The following is a 19,492-nucleotide window of genomic DNA, read 5'->3' as shown; positions in this document are numbered from 1 at the left end:
AGAAGATAGGAAGTGGAGATAAGTTAGAAGGTTTTAAATAGGGTAATTGGTCAGAGAAATCTTTTCTGATGAGGTAACATTTGAGCTGAGCCCTGAATGAGGTGAAAGAGTGAGCCATGCAGTTATCCGGAAGGAGAGCATTCCAGGGCATGGGAACAGCAAGTGCTAAGGCACTGTGGTGGAAGTGTGCCAGAGTGCTTGAGCAAGGAAGTTGGAAGGAGATCAGTGAAAGGCCATACAGCAAGTCTCTAGGATGCCAGCCTGAGTTTGCAATTTTTGTTGGGCATCCATTTCTCTGTGCTCAGACAGGGCTTGGTATGACATTGTGCTGCTATGACATGGCGTATGGTGGTCACTATTGGTTTATGTCTGTTTAACTGCTAATACTGCAAGCCCTCAAGTGTGCGGACCATTTCATACTCCTTGTTGTATCCCCAGGGCCTATCCCTGTGCTTGGTAGGTGTTTGAACCTTTGCTGAAAAGATGAATCAGAGGCCCTTAAGATGTTTTCTCATGTCTGAGTCACCTGAATGGGTTTCTGGATCCCATTGTTTTCAACACTCTTCTTTTCATCACCTCATTCTCTTAGTATCTGGTAGTAATCTTCTACTGGCTTTGGCTACTTCCCTCCTGGCACCTTGCATCACGGACATTCCTGTATTGATTTCTAGTCATGACCCTCTACTCCTCCAACCAATGCTCAGGTTTCCAATGTATTTGCAGTGATAAGTGTGGCCTGTGGGGCCAGAGAGCTCTGATTATTGGAGCTGTGGGAAGGCTCACCAGTGCACTGATAAATGAAGATAAATATATTGGGGGAGGGGTCAGGAAATGGAAGAACTTGCAAGTTGAGCGAAGACAGGAAACTGACTGTGATTATTCAGAAATGTTATCCTGCAATCGTACTCTAAGATTTTATACATACTTTGATATTTACTGTCATAACCCATTTTTTTGTGCAAGAATGAATCAGCTCTAGACTTTAGCTTACTTGAGATGACCAAAAAGACATGTTTGCATATATTAGAATAACATAGTTTCGTAAGATATCAGTCCCTGTAAACAGGTGACATCTATAAATTAAACTCTTTTTTTTATAGCAAGAAGTTGGAGTTAATTTTTAAAGGATAACAATCTCAAAGATTGTGAATACAAGTAATAACCATTAACAAACAAAAAAGCCTCTCAATTGTCGAAATAGGTGTCATCAAGAATGTGAGCAAAATCTATACATCTTATCATAAAGTAACTTTCGAGTTCCCTATGTAAAACCTCCTTAGTCAAATTTCATACACAATTATAATAATTTGGTTGCCCATTGTTTTAAGTCACAGCAGACTAAAAGTAATAAATTACCAGGGCAGAAGATGGTAGAGGAAGTCACAGCCACAAAGTGGATGGAGGGATGCCCAACTGCCCAGAAAAGGCAGGACGACTTAAAGAAGCAGACGTCAAGGACTCAAAATGATGCCTATTGAGGGAATAATGCAGTTACCCTCTGTGGCATCGCCACACAACTGCATAAGACTTAATCTGCAACGCTGAGTTGAAAGATTCCAATTTTTAAAAATAATTATTTATTTGCTTTTCAAATCTCATATGCTGACAGAGCCTCCTTGAATTGCACTTGTGTGGCCCCAGATCTGGTCTGAACTGGTAGAAGTTGATTTACAAACTTTATTCTAATTCGTGTGAATATGTTCTCTGCAGAAGCAATGTGTTAATTACAGACCCTGCTGGGGGTGTTAGGAATATATGAAATAAGCACCATGCAAGATCCTGCGAAGGTTATCTGTATCTTCAGAGTGCCTTCACACAATGTAAACGTCTTAGTTGCAGGAGCTTTGCATAAGGGGGTTGTGCACCTGTGTAGTAAAGTCGTGAATACACGCAATGATACCTGTGGTTAATAAGATCGGAAATGCTCTGCTTAATGTGGTAAGAAAGTGCGGGAAATGCTTTGAAAGCTTTGTATTTGCAAGTGTTCATTAGAGGAAAGGAAAGTTGCAGTGTATTTGGAAAGTCAACAAGTCTTTATAGTACATTTTAGAGGTTTTCCTCTGTGTGTGTGTGTGTGTGTGTGTGTGTGTGCTTCCAAGTCTTTTAAGATGAAATTAGACATGGAATCTGGGGGATGTATTTGCTCTTGCCCTGCTGAAACTTGGATTTATACACTTATCAGAGAAATTATCTTCAAGGTTGTTGGTGTTTTCTCGAGGATATCTGAGTGAGAAAGCTATTCAGAGATCTGATTTTGCTTTTTAAAACCTTACAAATTTGTAATAAGAGTTCTCTTTTGTTTTGTTTGATCCCCTCCATCCCCCAGGATTCTACTGCCAATGAAGAACAAATTTTGGGTGCCAACTTGAGGAAGCGGAGTCTGTGTTTGCAATGCCAATGAGCGTACCCAAAGGGAATTGTCAAATAGCTTGAGGGTTATTATAGCTCAGAAACCTAAAGACATAAAAACACAATTTTAGACGTTAGGGCTGAACATTTTTAAAATCTAGCTGAGTTACAGAGGAGTAAAGAATTCAGAAACACCCAAAAATCACAATAGATGATAAAGTATTACTATCTTATCTTCTTTGCCTCCAAATAATATAGGTCCATAGTTAAAAATTCAAATATTATAGAAATATGTTAACCGAAAGAGTGGAAATAACTCCTCGCTACCCTGTCACCTGTCTCCCCATAAAAGTGCTGTTAAAATGTTGGCTTGTATTTCTCTTACATTCTCTTTTATATGAATTAACTCCTACTGTATAGTGCATTGTAACATGCCTCCCCCCACTTCACTTAACAACTATATACCTTTTTTTAAAAAAAATTATTTATTTATTTGAGAAAGAGAGAGAGAGCATGCATAAGCAGGGCGAGGGACAGAAGGAGAGGGAGAGAGAATCTCAAGCGGACTCTGTGCTGAGCATAGAGCCATACTCGGGGCTTGATCTCAGGATCCTGCGATCATGACCTGAACTGAAATCAAGAGTTGGATACTCAGTGGACTGAGCCACCCAGACACCCCAACAACTATATCTCTTGATGTCCATCCAAGTTAGTAGTTAATTACCACCTCATTCTTTTCAATCATAAGGTAGAATTCTGTTTAATGGCTCTACTGTAATTTAAAATTGATGATTATTTACTCTTCCCTGTGGTTATTTTACTTTTCCCTTTTGAATCTCTTCTGCTTAGACACACACTGAAAAATAAAAAGCCTAGTTGGACTAGAAATAGTTGCAAATAGTGAAACAAGGGCTACCTTTGAATGGCAAATTTCCAGTTCTGTGGAATAAGCACAAAATGATTTCAAAAAGATAAAACAAATGATGTCTGTTTTGCATTTTAAAGAAAATTCAGAAAAAAATTAAAAGAAAGAAAAATATTCAGGTGTTACTAGTAAATGGATCAATATCTCTCAGACTCAAAAATTAAATTTCCTTCGGGGTGCCTGGGTGGCACAGCCGTTGAGCGTCTGCCTTCAGCTCAGGGCGTGGTCCCGGCGTTCTGGGATCAAGCCCCACATCAGGCTCCTCCGTTATGAGCCTGCTTCTTCCTCTCCCACTCCCCCTGCTTGTGTTCCCTCTCTCGCTGGCTGTCTCTGTCTCTGTCGAATAAATAGGTGGAATCTTTTTAAAAAAAATTAAATTTCCTTCAATTGTAGAAGCAGAAGAAGTTCTAGGGGAAATAAATTGTACTGTAACAATAAACTTTCACATTAAAAATGAGGAACAGAATATCTGTGGTCCTGCTCAGAAAGCAGTGCTATATCTACAGAGCTCATCAGTCATTGAAAGGTCAGGGATAATGAGGAATGAGGCATTCTGATGACCTGTGTCCAGGTAAATAAAAGAACTGGATCACTTGCATCACAAATTAGACAATTTGCCTTGCCCTTCTCCTGTCATTCTGCCTCATCTCTTTCAGGCTCTCCGTAGCTATAGCTGTCTCCCTGCATTAATGTCCTCCCTGCTGTATGCAATCCAACAGTCTTTTCCTCTTGCAGGAGCAAGGACAGCAAGTAAGGTGAACACCTATGCTCACTATTGCAATTTACCTATGTTAGCCTTGCTGGTCTAGCTCCCTTCTTGTTCCTCGGAGGTAACTACTGTCTTGAATTTTATGCTTAACGTTCCTTTGTTTACACACTAGTTTTAAACAAATGTATATGTGTTCCTAGATAACATATCATTTAGTTTTGCTTGTTTGTAAGCTTTGTCAAAGGGCAACTAGAACAAAATCTGGGGACTCCAGTCATTGTTATGTTTCTAAGAGAGTTGTCTATGCTGCTGGACATACCTGTTGTTTCCTCATGTTCCCCACTATAGAGTATTTCATGATCTGGATATATCAAAATTTATTTCTCTTTCATTCAATGGCGAGCACTTTTAAATTTTCATTCTTGATTTCTTCTTTGATCCATGAGTTATTTAGAAGTCTATTTTAAAATTCCATTCATTTAAGTTAATCTTTAGAAATTAAAATGTACTGTTACTTAAATTTTAAGTTAAGCTTATATCTTTAAAAAATTAGTCTATGAATTTCTAAATCTATTGGGACATTTTAGTAGAGATTACAGAGTCTAAGTCAGTGATCAACAAACCCAGACTGCCATCTGCTTTTCTACACTAGCGAACGAAGGATCGTTGACACATTTTAATTGGTTGAAAAACGCAAAAGAAGGATAATACTTTGAGGCAGACGAAAATGACATAAAATTCAAATTCAGTGGGCCCCTCAGTGGCTCAGTTGGTTAAGCTGCTGATTTGATTTTGGCTCAGGTCATGATCTCAGGGTGGTGGGACTGAGTCCCAAGTCTGGCTCCTCGCTCAGCGCCGTCTGTCTGTCCCTCTTCCTCTGCTCCCCCCAGCCCTCCCCCTGCCCGCTCTTGCACGCGCTCTTTCTCTCAAATAAATAAATAAAAATCTTTTAAAAAATTCAAACGTAGCATGCCTCAATAAAGGTTTACTGGAAAACAGTCATGGCTATTAACTTAATTACTACCCTTGCTCCTGCAGGAAAAGATAGTTGAATTGCGTAGGCATATTTTCTATGGCAGCTTTCATGCTACAGTAGCAGAGTTGAGTAGTGGCAACAGAGACCTGCAAAGCCAATGAGCTTACTATCTGGTTCTTTACAGGAAAAGTTTTTCTACCCCTGGTGTAGATAATACAAATTCTTTGAAATGTATTAATATGCTGGTTAATTTACATAACTATTTCTCTCTTTTTTAAAAGATTTATTTATTTGAGGGAGTGTGCATCTGCATGTGGGTGAGCGGGGGAGGGGCAGAGGGAGAGGAAGAGAATCCCAAGCAGACTCCCTGTTGAGCACAGAGCCCGACAAGGGGTTGGATATTACAACCCGCCTGAGGCCACCCCAGCAGAAACCAAGATTTGGAGGCTTGACCAACTGAGCCACCCAGGTGCCCCAATTTTTGGAAATATTTCTTATGGGTTTGATGAGAATATACATTCTCTAAATGTTGTGTATCTACAGCTCTACATCTATCTATATACATGGAATTATATATTTATATATATATTTATATATAGATTATATATATCTATCTATATACATGGAATTATGATAATTTATCAGTAAGTGAGAGGGTGTTGAAATGTTCCCCCATAAGGGTGGATTTGTCAATTTCTCCTTTTAGCTTTATCATCAATGATACTTTTTTTTTTTTATCTTAAGTCCACTGTGTGTGATATCAATATAGCTACACCAATCTTCTTTTCATTTTTTTATACCTGATATAGCATATGTTTTTAGTTCCTGGAACCTCAAAACAATAACAATAGAAACATCAAAGATCACTGATTACAGAATCATCATGCCAAATGTAATAATAATGATGCAAAAGTTTTAAATACTGCAAGGATTACCCAAATGACACAGAGAGATATGAAATGAGCAAATGCTTTTGGAAAAAAGGTGTCGATAGACTTGCAAGATGCAAGGTTGCCACGAACCTTCAATTTGTAAAAAAAACCAAACCCACCTTTGAACCATCTTTGAAGTGCAATAAAGTGAGTGTAATAGAACAAATGATGTCTGTGTACCTTTTCTAATTTATTACAGATATGTGTTGCATTATTTGCTTTTAAGACTGCCTATAAAGCCACACACGGCAGTCCCTAAATGATATTCAGGCATTACATTGGGGGATTGGAATGGGGAGGGGTATTTGAAGAATATATTTGACTCCTCAGTAGTTTAGATACAGTCTTAGTCTTCAGATTACATACATTCAGCCACTACAATTTCTTCACATTTTCTGTGTCTAGTTTTTACACCCGGCTGTAGACTAAATCTGTTCCCCAAGTTTTGCAACTTCACTCCACCTCTGAAAGACCTTATTCACTCCGTATATCTCATCCCCCACACCAACATTAACAAATGAGGTTTTTAGAAAGGGGAAACTTGGGTATGGTGGCACTACAAACAGGAAAGTTTGACCAATTCTCAGCAAAATTATAAAAGAGATTATTAACATTGGTTCTAAGCACTTAGAAAAGGTAATGGGGATCATTGATGCCAGAATGGGCTAATTTGAAAATGGGTCCTGCTTAGCTAAATTTGCCTTTTTTTCTTTTTTTCCCCTTTCTTTAATAGGTACTTGGACTGGTGTATTTAGGGATCCTAGATGCAGTGAATTTTCATTTCAGTAAAGCACTTAGGAAAACCATTCATGAAATCCTTGTTGGTTATAGTATGACTGCATGAACTAAAGTGCTTGATCTCGAAAAGTGTTGGTTCATAAATTATTATTATCTTGGAGATTATTTTTGGTGGTGGGCTACAAGACTCTTTTATAACCCTGTTTTATATAACTTTATTAGACTTAAGTGGAAACAAAAAAGCCATGTTCATTAACTTTACAGATACTATAAGTTAAAAGTGATCACTAATAAGATTTTAAAATCTGAAATTATGTCTTAAAACAAACAAGATGAAATTTAATATGGATTAAAGGCAAAAATTGGGTTTAAACATGTAGAATTATAGGAACATAGACTATGAAAAGTGGAAGCTATGGTTGATTGTAGTCCATGTAAAATAGACTTGGATGCTTTATTCAACTCTAAGTAATACATTTGCTAAAAGAAAAACATAACACAAGTTTGGATGCCTTACTGACAGGGTATGTTGGATCAAGGGGTACTGATCATTACGTGACAAAGTTCTTGGCCCACTGTATTTGAATGTTGGGCTCTCCTTTGAGTGCACAATTTAAGAAGGAAAAGGAAAAGTCGAAGGACATGCAAAGCAGGGTAAAGAGTGTGGTTATGAGGGCTCACCATTCCATTTGCCAAATAAAAGGATATAAAAATTTTGAAAAATAGAAAAACATTAGATATTCTGTTGGTTACTTAATAGTTTGCTTCAAGTATTTCAAGGCTTGCAATGTCTATAAAGAGTGAGATCAATTAATTCTTAGGGGTCAGAATCAGAACGAGTGGTGTTAAGGGAAGTTGAACTGATGTTCACAAAGCAAATGGTCATAGACCTTTTAAGCAGACCTGGGTTTTATAGCATCAGTACCGGCTGTGGCAAAAAGATGATACTTCTGAGCTTACTTCCCTGTTGAATAGGGAAAATAAGGCTTATCTTATTTTAAGGATTAGAAATAATATATGAAAATTGCTTAGTTCCTGGCATAGGTAAAAATTGAATAAATAATTGTGATTATGCATAATACCAATAAATATAAAGACTTCCAACATTGTAAAAGTTTTAGTGGATGATGGTCTGATGGAAATATTGCAGAGAGGATTTCTACTTCAGATAGGGGACTGAACTTAATATCTATCTGAACTTTTAGCATAATGGTTTTAATTTCCCCCATGGTGTGAAACTTTGCTTTCCCTTGACTGCGCTGTCCTTTTCCTTGTCTCACAAAGCAAGCGGGTCCACTCTGTTTTAACCAAGTTTACCTTCGTTGATTTCTCAGAGTCAATTGCCTTTAAAGAAGTTAGAACAGGAAGGGGGCGTAGCTATGACAAATGAGTGTTTTAAGAGTAAGAAAATACAGCGCTCGAAGACCACAGGGCTTCTCATTTAGTGGCTCAGTGAGCTACTCATGGAGGAGGCAACGATTGTGCGGGTTGGTTAAGTTACGAGAGGGATTAAGTGAAAGAAGTCTCCACTACTTCAAACCACGTCAGGCTCTTGGCAAGAACTACGTGAAGGATGGGATCTAAGGCAGGCTTGCGAAGCGGGTCTGGGCTTGCTGGCCGGAGCTAAGGACCGAATGGAGGCCCTTGGGTGCCACCAGTTGATGGCATGAATTGAAACAAGAGGAGAGCGACAAAAGGGGGAAATAGGTGGCAGGGCCGCCAGAAGGAAGACGAAGGTTGGCGAGTCGTTGAGCGCGGCGAGCTTTCTGCACACGAGTTGTGCGCCAGGACCCGGGGCGCTGTAACTGGGCACTCCCACGGCCAGAGGCATCAACCCTTGCCCCGGGGCGAACCTCTCCAGCCGCTCTTGTTCCCCGTCCCGCGTCTCGCAGCTGCTAGTCGGTCCTGCTAGGGCACTTCTCGAAACCTGTCCGCAGCTAGGAACCCTGGCCCGACTTTGATGGCCTCGATAACTTAGCGGGGCACCCTGACCTCTTTCCTCCCGCCCCTCTCACGCCCACCCGGCCCTACCGCCCGGTTTGCCTCCAGCACTGGGGTCGACCAGATACTCTACGGCTCGGCTGCCGGCAAGACCCGGAGAGTGGAAGCAGCTCGGCCCGCGCTGGGCGCGCGCGCGCGTTCTCGCTCGCTCCTAGCAGGGGTAGTGGGCATGCGCGGCGCGCTGCTGGCTTTGGCGGCGAGCGGGTGAGCGGGCGGGCAGCTCCAGACTTCGCAGGCGGCGGCGGGCGCGGCGGTCTTGCCCAGCGCGAGGCCGGCGCTCTGCTCGCCCGGGAGATCACTGCACTTCAGCCGGGCGCAGACGGCGGCTTGGCGGCTCGCGGAGGATTGGAAGGGCGTGGTCCAGGTCGGGGGCTTTCTCCTGGCCACCTCTAGCCTCGTCCCGCCTCGAGGCGTCTCCGGGGAAAGCCACGGCCCCGAGGGCGGATCCGAGGTAAGAGCCCCTCGGGGCGAAAGGCGCCGGCCGGGGGTCCAGCTGTTTGAACTCAGCCTCGGTTTTAAAAATCCGCCTTTGTTGTGCCTGGATGGAGCGGTGCCAGGCGCCGCGTCCGCTTTCATTCACTTTGCCTGCTTTCAACTGGTGTTGGGAGCCAGGTGTGCCAGGGCGCTGCTACCGGAGCGCGTCCGTGCGCCGGGTTGTGGTGCGCCGCGGAGCGGGTGCTGACCTTCGGCAGCCCAGCTGCCCCGCGCCGCGCGCCGAACCCGGGGCTCCGGGAGGGGTGGGCAGAGAAGATTCTCAGTGTCCTTGTAATATTTCCTGGTAACCTGAGCTTCCGCACATACACCTGCGCTTATCTGGTCGGTGGGGCGACTACGGAACCGGTATCCTCACGACTTATTTTAGGCTTGGGGTTTCGAGAGCTACCCTCCCCACCCTCAAATGGAGGGGGTCTTTTCGAATTGAGAGTTTGGGGCAAGGTCCCACCATCGCAGACCCTCTCAAATTAAGATAGCTCATTGTTTTTGAATAGTTGTCACTCCTGATTCCTGTTGACTTTCCGTTCTTAGTTTGTTCCACTTTACTCACCATTTTACTTTTGGAAGATGGCCTTTCTGGTTTCTTTGTCAATTAATGCCTTTGGAGATTTCCCCACGTTTGAAGACCCGGCTCGCTTCTCTTATGGTCACACTTCCTACTTTCAAGGACTATCTGTATGCAAAAATCTGCACGGATTGTTCTCTTCCTTTGCATTGTTTCTCAAATCCTTCTTTTCCTCTAGTACCCATAGTACTGCTGGAATCTCTTTGGGGGTAGGACGCCTGTGGTATTAGGATTTGAAAACCATAGACGTCTAGGGCAGTAGAGCGTTAAGAATTGGAATTCTCCTTTACAAAATGTATTTCAATGAAATGTATTACTGCTTTTCTTTCGAAGGTTTCAGTTTTTGTCTCATAGTAAGAGGAATCGGTAATACCTTAAGTTCAGATAAAACTTGGTTTCAGATGCATATGAACAGCCTCATTTTGGCTTTGTTATTCTTTTGGGAGATAGGAGAATTAAGATTCCTAGAAGAATATAAATACACACACACACCTCTCTCTCCATATGTGTATGGATATATCCATATACGTGTAGATACATATATATGTGTATGTATCCATATGTATCCAGACACACACATATATGGATATACACAGGAGCAGCAAAGTAGCTGTGTTGTGAGTTGCTTCTAATTTATTTCTACTGAGAGGATACCATTCTAAAGGGACTTGGGTTTTGCAAAGTGTGCACTAAATGTAGATCGTGTGGTCATTGAAATTAAAGTCAATGTCATCCTCTCTCACCTAGTATGGATTTTCAGTTTGGATTTGGAGTTTTTCAGACAGATTGTTATAGTTCTTAAGTTGCTAGTGTGAGAAAATTTTGGTCATGAGTTCACACTTTGACTTACAATCAGAAAAATAATGCACTTTATAGAATTGCCACTAAAGGGTATCACAAGTGTAATAACATTTTATAGACATGTTTAGTGCAGAATTCATAGATTAAGACTTTTTAAAATTCCACAAGTCATTCACTCCACAGCAGGGAAAAAAAAAGAAAAGAAGAAAACTTTTTATTCCACTATTCTGAAATAACCACTGTTCACAATATTTGGTACATTCTTTTTGAAATCTTTTTTCTTCTCACTTTCCAGTGTCCTTGAATATCAATAAATTGTAATTTTCAGCCTTTTATTAATGATGGGAGAATACTTGAAGTTGTATTTAGGGTGATTCTTCAGCATGGTTTGTTCTGGTTTGTTCTCTGTCAGGAGTCTAATGTCTAATTTCGAACACTTTGCTTGTTTCTGATCAAATGAAAATATTTCATTTTGTTTTCATTTCGTATTTTTCCTGTTTTCAATTTTTTTATCTATGCTGATACTTTTCATTTATCAGGCCTTTTCTATGCTATAACATAGGCTTCGTACTCTTTGCTTTCAGTCTCTGATAGACCCCAAATCCTGGACCCTTCCTTTTCTTGTGCTATACTACATACATGTTCACTCACTGCCTTTTATTTTTCTGATGAGTCTCCTGTTTTCTTCATTTACCTATTTTAATTCCGCAACAGCTCACTTAAACCATGGTTTGTATAAGAGAATATAGTATCCACAATAAAAGATGATAGTTTTTTTTCAAGGTCTCTCTTTAGATGCTTGAAGTTTTGTTGGGTGAGTTTTTTAACACTGATTTCATTTATATAAAATTTAAGTTAACTTTGGTGAGTTGTATTAAACAGATTTGGATCACCACAAAACAACACAAGTTAATGATAGGTTACCAACTTTCAGACATCTGCAGTGGTATGTAAGGGGAAAAGTGGAATTTTAGTTAAAGTACTTTAGCTATAGGACATCCCTGCTGGGAATTACTGCATGAAATTGTTTGCAGCTGTTAGTGATTGAAAATATTTTCTTAAGGAAAATTCTGTAACAACATAGTTGTCAACATTTTAACTTTAATGTATGCAGGGAAGGTGTTCAGTGTTTCACTACAGCCTCTGCGGTGTTTTCTAGATACATTCTTAGATGGTATTTTAAAAAAATATATATTATTTTTTAGATCAGTTTTAGATTTATGGAAAAAGTGTAAAGAAAGTGCAGTGACTTCTTATATACACTTTTACCCAATTTCCTCTCTTATTACATCTTACATTAATATTTGTGATAATTAATGAAATGGCATTGGTACATTATTACTAACTGAAATTCATATTGTATTTAGCTTTCCTCAGTTTTTTTTTTTAAGATTTTATTTATTTATTCAACAGAGATAGAGACAGCCAGCGAGAGAGGGAACACAAGCAGGTGAGTGGGAGAGGAAGAAGCAGGCTCATAGCGGAAGAGCCCGATGTGGGGCTCGAACCCAGAACGCCGGGATCACGCCCTGAGCCGAAGGCAGACGCTTAACCGCTGTGCCACCCAGGCGCCCCAGCTTTCCTCAGTTTTTATCTGATGTTTTTATTCTGTTTCAGGACCCTACCATCTTAGATACTACATTACACTTAGTTGTCATGTCTCCTTACGGTCCTCTTGGCTGTGACAACTTGTTAGACCTCATTTTTGATGACCTTCACAGTTGTGAGGAGTATTGGTCAGGTGTTGTGTAGGATGACCTTCTGTGGGAATTAGTGTGACTTTGTTCTCATGATCAGACTGGGCTTTTAGTTTTTTGAAAGGAGGATCAGAGAAGTAAAATGCGGATTGTATTACATCATATAAAGGGTATGTGCTATCAACCTGACTTATCACTGTTGATAATGATCTTGATCACCTGGCCATTGTGTTTCTGCCCTGAAAAGTCACTCTTCCTTCCATGCTGTACTTTTAGAAGGAAGTCATTGTGCACAGCACCACATTTAAGGAGTGGATAGTTTTACTTCTCCCTGAGGGTGGGATATCTATATAAATTATTTAGAATTCTTCTGCATGGCAGATTTTTCTTTTCTCCCCATATATGTGTTTATTCAATCTTGTACTTAAATTGGTCTGTACTCATGGATATACATTATATACTTTGGGTTATAATCCAGTACTACTTTATTTCGTTGCTCACGCTGTTTCAGCTTTGGCTATTGAGAGCTCTTTCAGTTGGTTCCTTTGTCCCTTTGACATGTCTCCATCAGTGTGAGTTTTTTTTTTTTTTTTTAATCATTTCCTTACTTTCTGGCGTTAAAAGATGCTCCAGGCTTATCTTTTATATTTCCATTTCCTGTCCCAGTCCTAGAATCAGCCGGAAAACAATCTGTTTCTTCTTCTTGGGAAATAGTGTTAGAAGCCAAGATTTGAATGCTGGGTTCTTGTTGCTACTGGGGCGTCATTGCCTCTAGACCCTCTGATCTACAGAGCAGGAAACAGATGTATGTATACAAACCCTGTATATACACCTATCTATACATATTTCTCTATGTAATCGTATGTATCTATGTTAGGCAAAATATGAGTTCATATGGATGCCTGCAACTTTACCTACTCCGTTACCACCTGTATCATTCTGTTCTTCTCTTCTCGCTTATCTGTAAACTCATTCCAACTATGAAAAGAAACCTGGCTCCCACCATCTGTCATTCATTTACTTAATTGTCAATCCTATTATATACTTATAGCAGTATTGAAATTGTTCAATTATATTCTTTTTACAGAGAGTGGGAAACAACTTTATCAACTAGAATGCAGTGCTTATGTACAGTTCCTTTGGTTTTAGTTTATAGATTCCATTCCTTTTTCTCCTATCCCACTTAGTGGGGTAGTTGCACACATTACTAATTGTATCAGATCCTTTTGTCACAATTTTCATTCCATCCTGGGATCCTTCTGACCTTCTAAATGATTTTTTAAAAATTTGCATACATTAAAGTTCTCTCTTTGTCCTGTGAAGTTCTCTGGGGTTTGACAAATGCATCATTTCATGTATCCATTATTTTAAGTATCAAAGTATCCTACATTAAAAAAAAACCCTGTGCTTCATTTATCACTCCCTTATCCCCCCTCCCCCTTTCTACCCTCTCCCACAACCACTGACTTTTTTTTTTAATCCCTATAGTTTTGCGTTTTCCAGACATCATATAATCAGGATCATACAGCCTTGTTAGACTGGTTTCTTTCACCTGTGAATATGCATTTAAGGTTCTTTCGTGTCTTATTGTGATTTGATAGCTCATTTCTTTTTATCACTTGATAATTTTGCATTGGGTGGGTGTAACACAGTTTGTGTATCTGTTCATTTATCAATGGACATCTTTGTTGCTTCCAGTTTTTGGCCACTGTGAACAAAGCTGCTACAAATATTCATGGGCAAGTCTTGTGTAGACACAAGATTTCATATCATTTGGGTAAATACCTAGGAACATGATTGCTGGATCATATGACAAGATTATTGTTAGCTTTATAAGATATTGCCAAACTGTTTTCCAGAGTGGTTGTGACATTTTGCATTCCTATCAGCAATTAATGCAAGCTCCCGTTGCTTTTCATCCTTGTCAATTTTTGATACTGTCAGCTTTTTGGGTTTTATGCATTCTAATATCTATTAGAAAATGAGCAAATGTTTTTAATTTAAATAAAACCCAACTTGTCAATTTCATGGATAGACTTTTGGTGTTGTATTTTAAAATCTCATTGCCAAACTTAAGGCCACCTAGATTTTATCCTTTTTTTTTTTTTTTTAGGAGTTTTATAATTTTACTTTTAGGTCTTTGATCCATTTTGAGTTCATTTTTATGAAAGATGTAAAGTCTGTGTCTAGATTCACTTTTTTCACTTTACCAGTACCAAGTAAATGAGATTTTTTAAGTCAAGTAGATTATAAATTGGGCTTAGGATTGAAAAGAAAGTGTTTTTATTTGATTTTTAAAAACCTTCTGCAAAACTGCTTAAAGGAAACAGTTTTGAAATGACTTGGAAACTAAAATGTAGTAATACATATAGACTGTGTGTTGAGATTGGTTCCTGGACATTTGTGGAAGATGAAATTGTTTTATTTTATTTACTTATTTATTTTTAAAAAGATTTTATTTGTTTGACAGAGATAGAGACAGCCAGCGAGAGAGGGAGCACAAGCAGGGGGAGTGGGAGAGGAAGAAGCAGGCTCATAGCGGAGGAGCCTGATGTGGGGCTCGATCCCGTAACGCCGGGATCACGCCCTGAGCCAAAGGCAGACGCTTAACCGCTGTGCCACCCAGGCGCCCCTTTATTATTATTTTTTAAAGATTTAATTTATTTATTTGATAGAGCACAAGCAGGAGTAAGAGGGAGAAGCAGGCTCCCCACTGAGCAGGGAGCCTGATGCAGGACTTGATCCCAGGACCCTGGGATCATGACCTGAGCCAAAGGCAGACACTTAGCCAATTGAGCCACCCAGGCGCCTGGAAGATGAAATTGTTAATACAGAGTGATATCTATCAGTTCTTTCAGATCTAACAATAAGAAATAATTAATAAGGTTTTCTTTTTCACAAAGACGATCCGAAATAAGGGATTGCAAGGATATGCTGAGAAGAGGCAGATGATATGTACCATCTAGAAACTTGAGACTTAACTTATCCCATGCCACTCTTCTTGCCAGAAAGAAGTAACTTTTTTTAAAGTACGTTTCTTTTGGTAAACACTTTGTGTTATTGACATTGGGACCAGAATTTTTATATTGTTATGCTACAGACAGAACCACTGGGTTCCAGAAAGTATCTAGTGAGGTCTGACATAGTGAAAATAGCACCTTTGGTATGGCAGGTGTTATACACATTATCTTTTAAAACTCTTACAAGAGCTCTTTAAGGCAGTTCTCCTTATTTCCATATTACAGGTAAGACATATGTTCAGAAAGATAAAGTGACTTGTCTGTGATCCATATGGGAAGAAAGGGACAGAGTTTGGATGGGAACTTTGATCTTTTTTGTCCAAAACTTTCCAGTTGACAATGTGGTCTCTCATAAGAGAAATAGTGCAAGAATAGTTAGTATCAGGTGTCCTTGATTTTATTCTTTTCTTTAAGGTTGTACATTACTTAAATGACTACTGAGTTAAATGAGAATGGCTCAAAAATTGTATTTTTGAGTTACATAGAAATTCTTTTAACCTTTATCTTTTTTCCTGTTGACTGATCTGCATCTATTGGCCCAGAGGTGTGAATTATTGGACAATGGTTATAAAGAATGAAGCTCCTTTAAAGAGAGGAACTTGTGAGATTTAGGAAAAATTAAAAAAAAAAAAACACATAATAGTAGAAGTAGCTAATACCTTTTCCTCACTGAATTGTAAGTTTCTTGAGGGCAGGGAACTAAATTCAGTTATCTTTAAGCACAGCATATCGTATATGATATACACTCATAATATGTTTGCTGAATGAAATAAGCACTTACTAGCATACTCTTTACAGAAGAATGTTTAGAAGGGGAGGAATTTTCCTCCCAGAAGAAGCTGAACATCGTTACATTTCATTTATTCATTCATTCATCATTTATTGAGCATTTGTGGAGTATCTGTTCTCTGCCAGGCATTGGGAATACAAAGATGAATGAGACAGGATCTCTGCCTTCTGTCTTCAGGGAACCCGGAGAATGGGGCAACCATTTTAGAAGAGTACAGAACTAATGAGAGTATATATTAAATAAACAAGCAAGCGAGCAATGAACTTCGAAATCAGAAAGTCTTTACCTGCCTTAGTTTTCTTATCTTGGAAGTGGAAACCATAATAGTACCTATTTGACACAGTTATTGGGGGTAGGTTAAATGAACAAAAATTATGTTTCTATCTCATTACATAGGAAAAGGGAAAGGCTCACTGTGGCTGAGGAATCAGAAAAATCTTTATTGAAGAATGTGACATTTGAGTTTTATAGGATGAATTTTTGTGGCCAAGAATAAGAATCTAAGGTGGGACTCTAGGGCATTCCAGGCAGAAAGATGAATATGTTTGACGTGCGGAATTGGTGGATATGACAGGAGAAGTGGGAAATTCTGCACATTCTCACAAAGCCTAAAGGGATATTAGAAAGAACTGAATAATCAGTTATTTTTCATTTTTGTAGTAACAATACAATACAGTTTTCACTGCATTGTAGTAGAAGAGGATAAAGATCCCAAACCTGTTTTAATTGCATGAATCTCCTCTTCTAATCTTATGACTTTCTAAATATAGTCCTTTATGTAGTAGATAATTTTTTTTTTCTCCCAGTCCTGTGATACTCAAGTGATTTTATTAAGAAAGAGGACTTGTGTGTTTTGGGATGAAACCAGAGGTTCTGTCTCAAACCATGCTTATATTTAGTAGCATGGCAACATTAGAATGTAGCATCCTGTAAAGGCACCATCTAGTCCTGTTGAGCCAATCCAGAATTATAAGAGCCACGAATGGTTTCTGAATAGAACCTGAAAGAATACTTAGCAATGTGCTAAAATAATTTGTTAATTGTATGTGCTTGTTGGGGGTTAGAATTCTACAGCTTCCCTTTTTAATATAAGGGAAGAGGGAAAAAAAAGCAAAGACAAAATAGAAAATAAATGAATATCAACAGAGGGAAGAGAAGTTTATATTTAAAGAGAGTGGCAAAAGTCCAGAAGCAGACTACTTCACCGTTACATTTTACCAAATATTTAAAGAAGAGTTAATACCTACCCTTCTTAAACTGCTCCAAAAAATTTAAGAGGAAGAAGTGTTTCCAAATACAATCTCTAAGTTCAGCATTAGTCTGATATGAAAACCTGATAAAGGCACGACCAAAAAAGAAAATTACAGACCAATATATATCCCTGATGAATATAAATGCAGAAATCTTCAAAATCTTAACAAACTGATTTCAGTAATACATTGAAAGGATCCTATACCAGGATAAAGTGGATACAAAGATATCCACTTTGTATCTGAGGATACAAAGATATTTCAATATCTGCAAATTAGTGTGATATACCACATTAGCAAAATGAAGAGTAAGAATTAATATGATCAACTCAGTAGATGCAGTAAAAGCATTTGACAAAGTTCAACATTCATTTATGATAAACACTTTATTAGGAGGGAACATACCCCAACCTAATAAAGGCCATATATGACAAACCCACAGCTAACATCATACCCAACTGAGAAAAACTGAAAACACTTCTTCTAAGACAAGGTTGCCTACTTTCACCACTTTTATTCAACGTAGTACTGGAAGTCTAGGCACAATATTCAGACAAGAAAATTGGAAAGGAAGAAGTAAAATTCACTATTTGCAGATAACATGCTACTATACTCTATATGGAAAACCCCAAAGGCTCCATAAAAAAACTGTTAGAACTAATAAATTCAGTAAGTTTGCAGGATACAAAATCAACAAGCAAACATCATTTCCTTATGCTGACAACAAGTTATCTGAAAAGGAAATTAGAAAAGCAATTCCATTTACAATAGCAACAAAAAGAACAAAGTACTTAGTAATAATCTAAGGAGGTGAAAGACTTGTATACTGAAAACTACAAAGCACGGATGAAAGACGTTAAAGAAAACACAAACAAATGGAAAGACATCCCATATTCATGGATTGGAAGATTAGTATTATTAAAATGCCCACACCACTCGAAGCAATCTTAAGATTCACTGCAATCCTTATCAAAACACGAATAGCATTTTTCACAGAACTAGAACAAATCTTAAGATTTGTATGGGACCACAAAAGACCCCAGATGGCCAAAGCAACCTTGAGAAAGAACAAAGCTGAAGGTATCGCACTCCCAGATTTCAAACTGTACTGCAGAGCTGTAGTACTCAAAACAGTATGGTATTAGCACAAAAATAGACCAATGGAACAGAATAGAAAGCCCAGAAATCAACCCACACTCATATGGCCAATTAATCTATAACAAGGGAGGCAAGAATATACAGTGGGGAAAAGATAGTCTCTTTAGGAAGTGATGTTGGAAAAACTGGACAGCTACCAGCAAAAGAATGAAACTGGCCACCTTTTTATACCATATCCAAAAATAAACTCAAAATGGACTAAAGAGCTAAATGTAAGACCTGAAACCCTAAAACTCCTAAAAGAGAACTAGGCGGTAAGCTCTTGGACATCAGTCTTAGCAACATTGTTTTGGATTTGTCTCCTCAGGGAAGGGCAACAAAATTAAAAATAAACAAGTGGGACTACATCAAAACAAAAAGCTTTTGCATAGCAAAGGAAACCAACAAAATGAAAAGGCAACCTACTGAATGGGAAAGGATATTTGCAAATGATATGTTTGATAAGGGGTTAATATGCAGAAATATAAAGAACTTAGTACAGCTCAACACTGGGTGCCTGGGTGGCTCAGTTGGTTAAAAATCTGCCTTCAGCTTAGGTCATGATCCCGGGGTCCTGTGATTGGGCCCCAAATCAGGCTCCTTGCTGAGCGGGGAGTCTGCTTCTCCCTCTCCCTCTGCTCCCCTCACCCTGCTCATATCTCTCTCTCCCTCTTTCTCTCTCAAGTAAATAAATACAATCTTTAAAAAAAAAATACAATTCAACAGCAGAAAACCTCAAACAATCCAAACAAAGGGCAGAGGACCTGGCTAGACACTTTTCCAAAGAAGACATAGAGATGGCCAACAGACACATGAAACAATGCTCTACATCACTACTAATCATCAGGGAAATGCAAATCAAAACCACAATGAGATATCACCTTACACTTGTCAGAATGGCTGTTAACAAAAAGACAGGAAATAATAAATGTTGGCAAGGATGTGGAGAAAAGGGAATCTTCAGGCTCTGTTGGAAGGAATTTAAATTGGTTCAGCCAACTATGGAAAACAGTATGGAGCTTCCTAAAATAATTAAAAATAGAAATACCATATGATCCAGGAATTCTACTTTTGAGTATTTATTTGAAGAAAATGAAAACACGAATA

At 38.9% G+C, this 19,492-nt stretch overlaps 1 protein-coding gene across 3 annotated transcripts in view; it reads left to right on the top strand.

Moving 5' to 3' along the window:
- The first annotated feature begins 8,892 nt into the window (after positions 1 to 8,892).
- The window catches only part of EPS8 (epidermal growth factor receptor pathway substrate 8), a 175,094-nt gene continuing 164,494 nt past the window's right edge, over positions 8,893 to 19,492 (top strand). Inside the window, exon 1 of one of the 3 annotated variants that reach the window (XM_008707049.2) lies at positions 8,893 to 9,081. The gene's annotated coding sequence lies outside the window, so the exon portion shown is untranslated. The remainder of the gene's footprint in view (positions 9,082 to 19,492) is intronic. The other 2 variants (XM_008707050.2, XM_008707047.2) reach the window with 2 other exon arrangements.

This window comes from Ursus maritimus, unplaced genomic scaffold (genome assembly GCF_017311325.1).
Source record: "Ursus maritimus isolate PB19 unplaced genomic scaffold, ASM1731132v1 scaffold_26, whole genome shotgun sequence".
In the NCBI taxonomy this organism is placed as follows: domain Eukaryota; kingdom Metazoa; phylum Chordata; class Mammalia; order Carnivora; family Ursidae; genus Ursus; species Ursus maritimus.
This window is presented reverse-complemented; position numbering and strand designations above follow the sequence as displayed.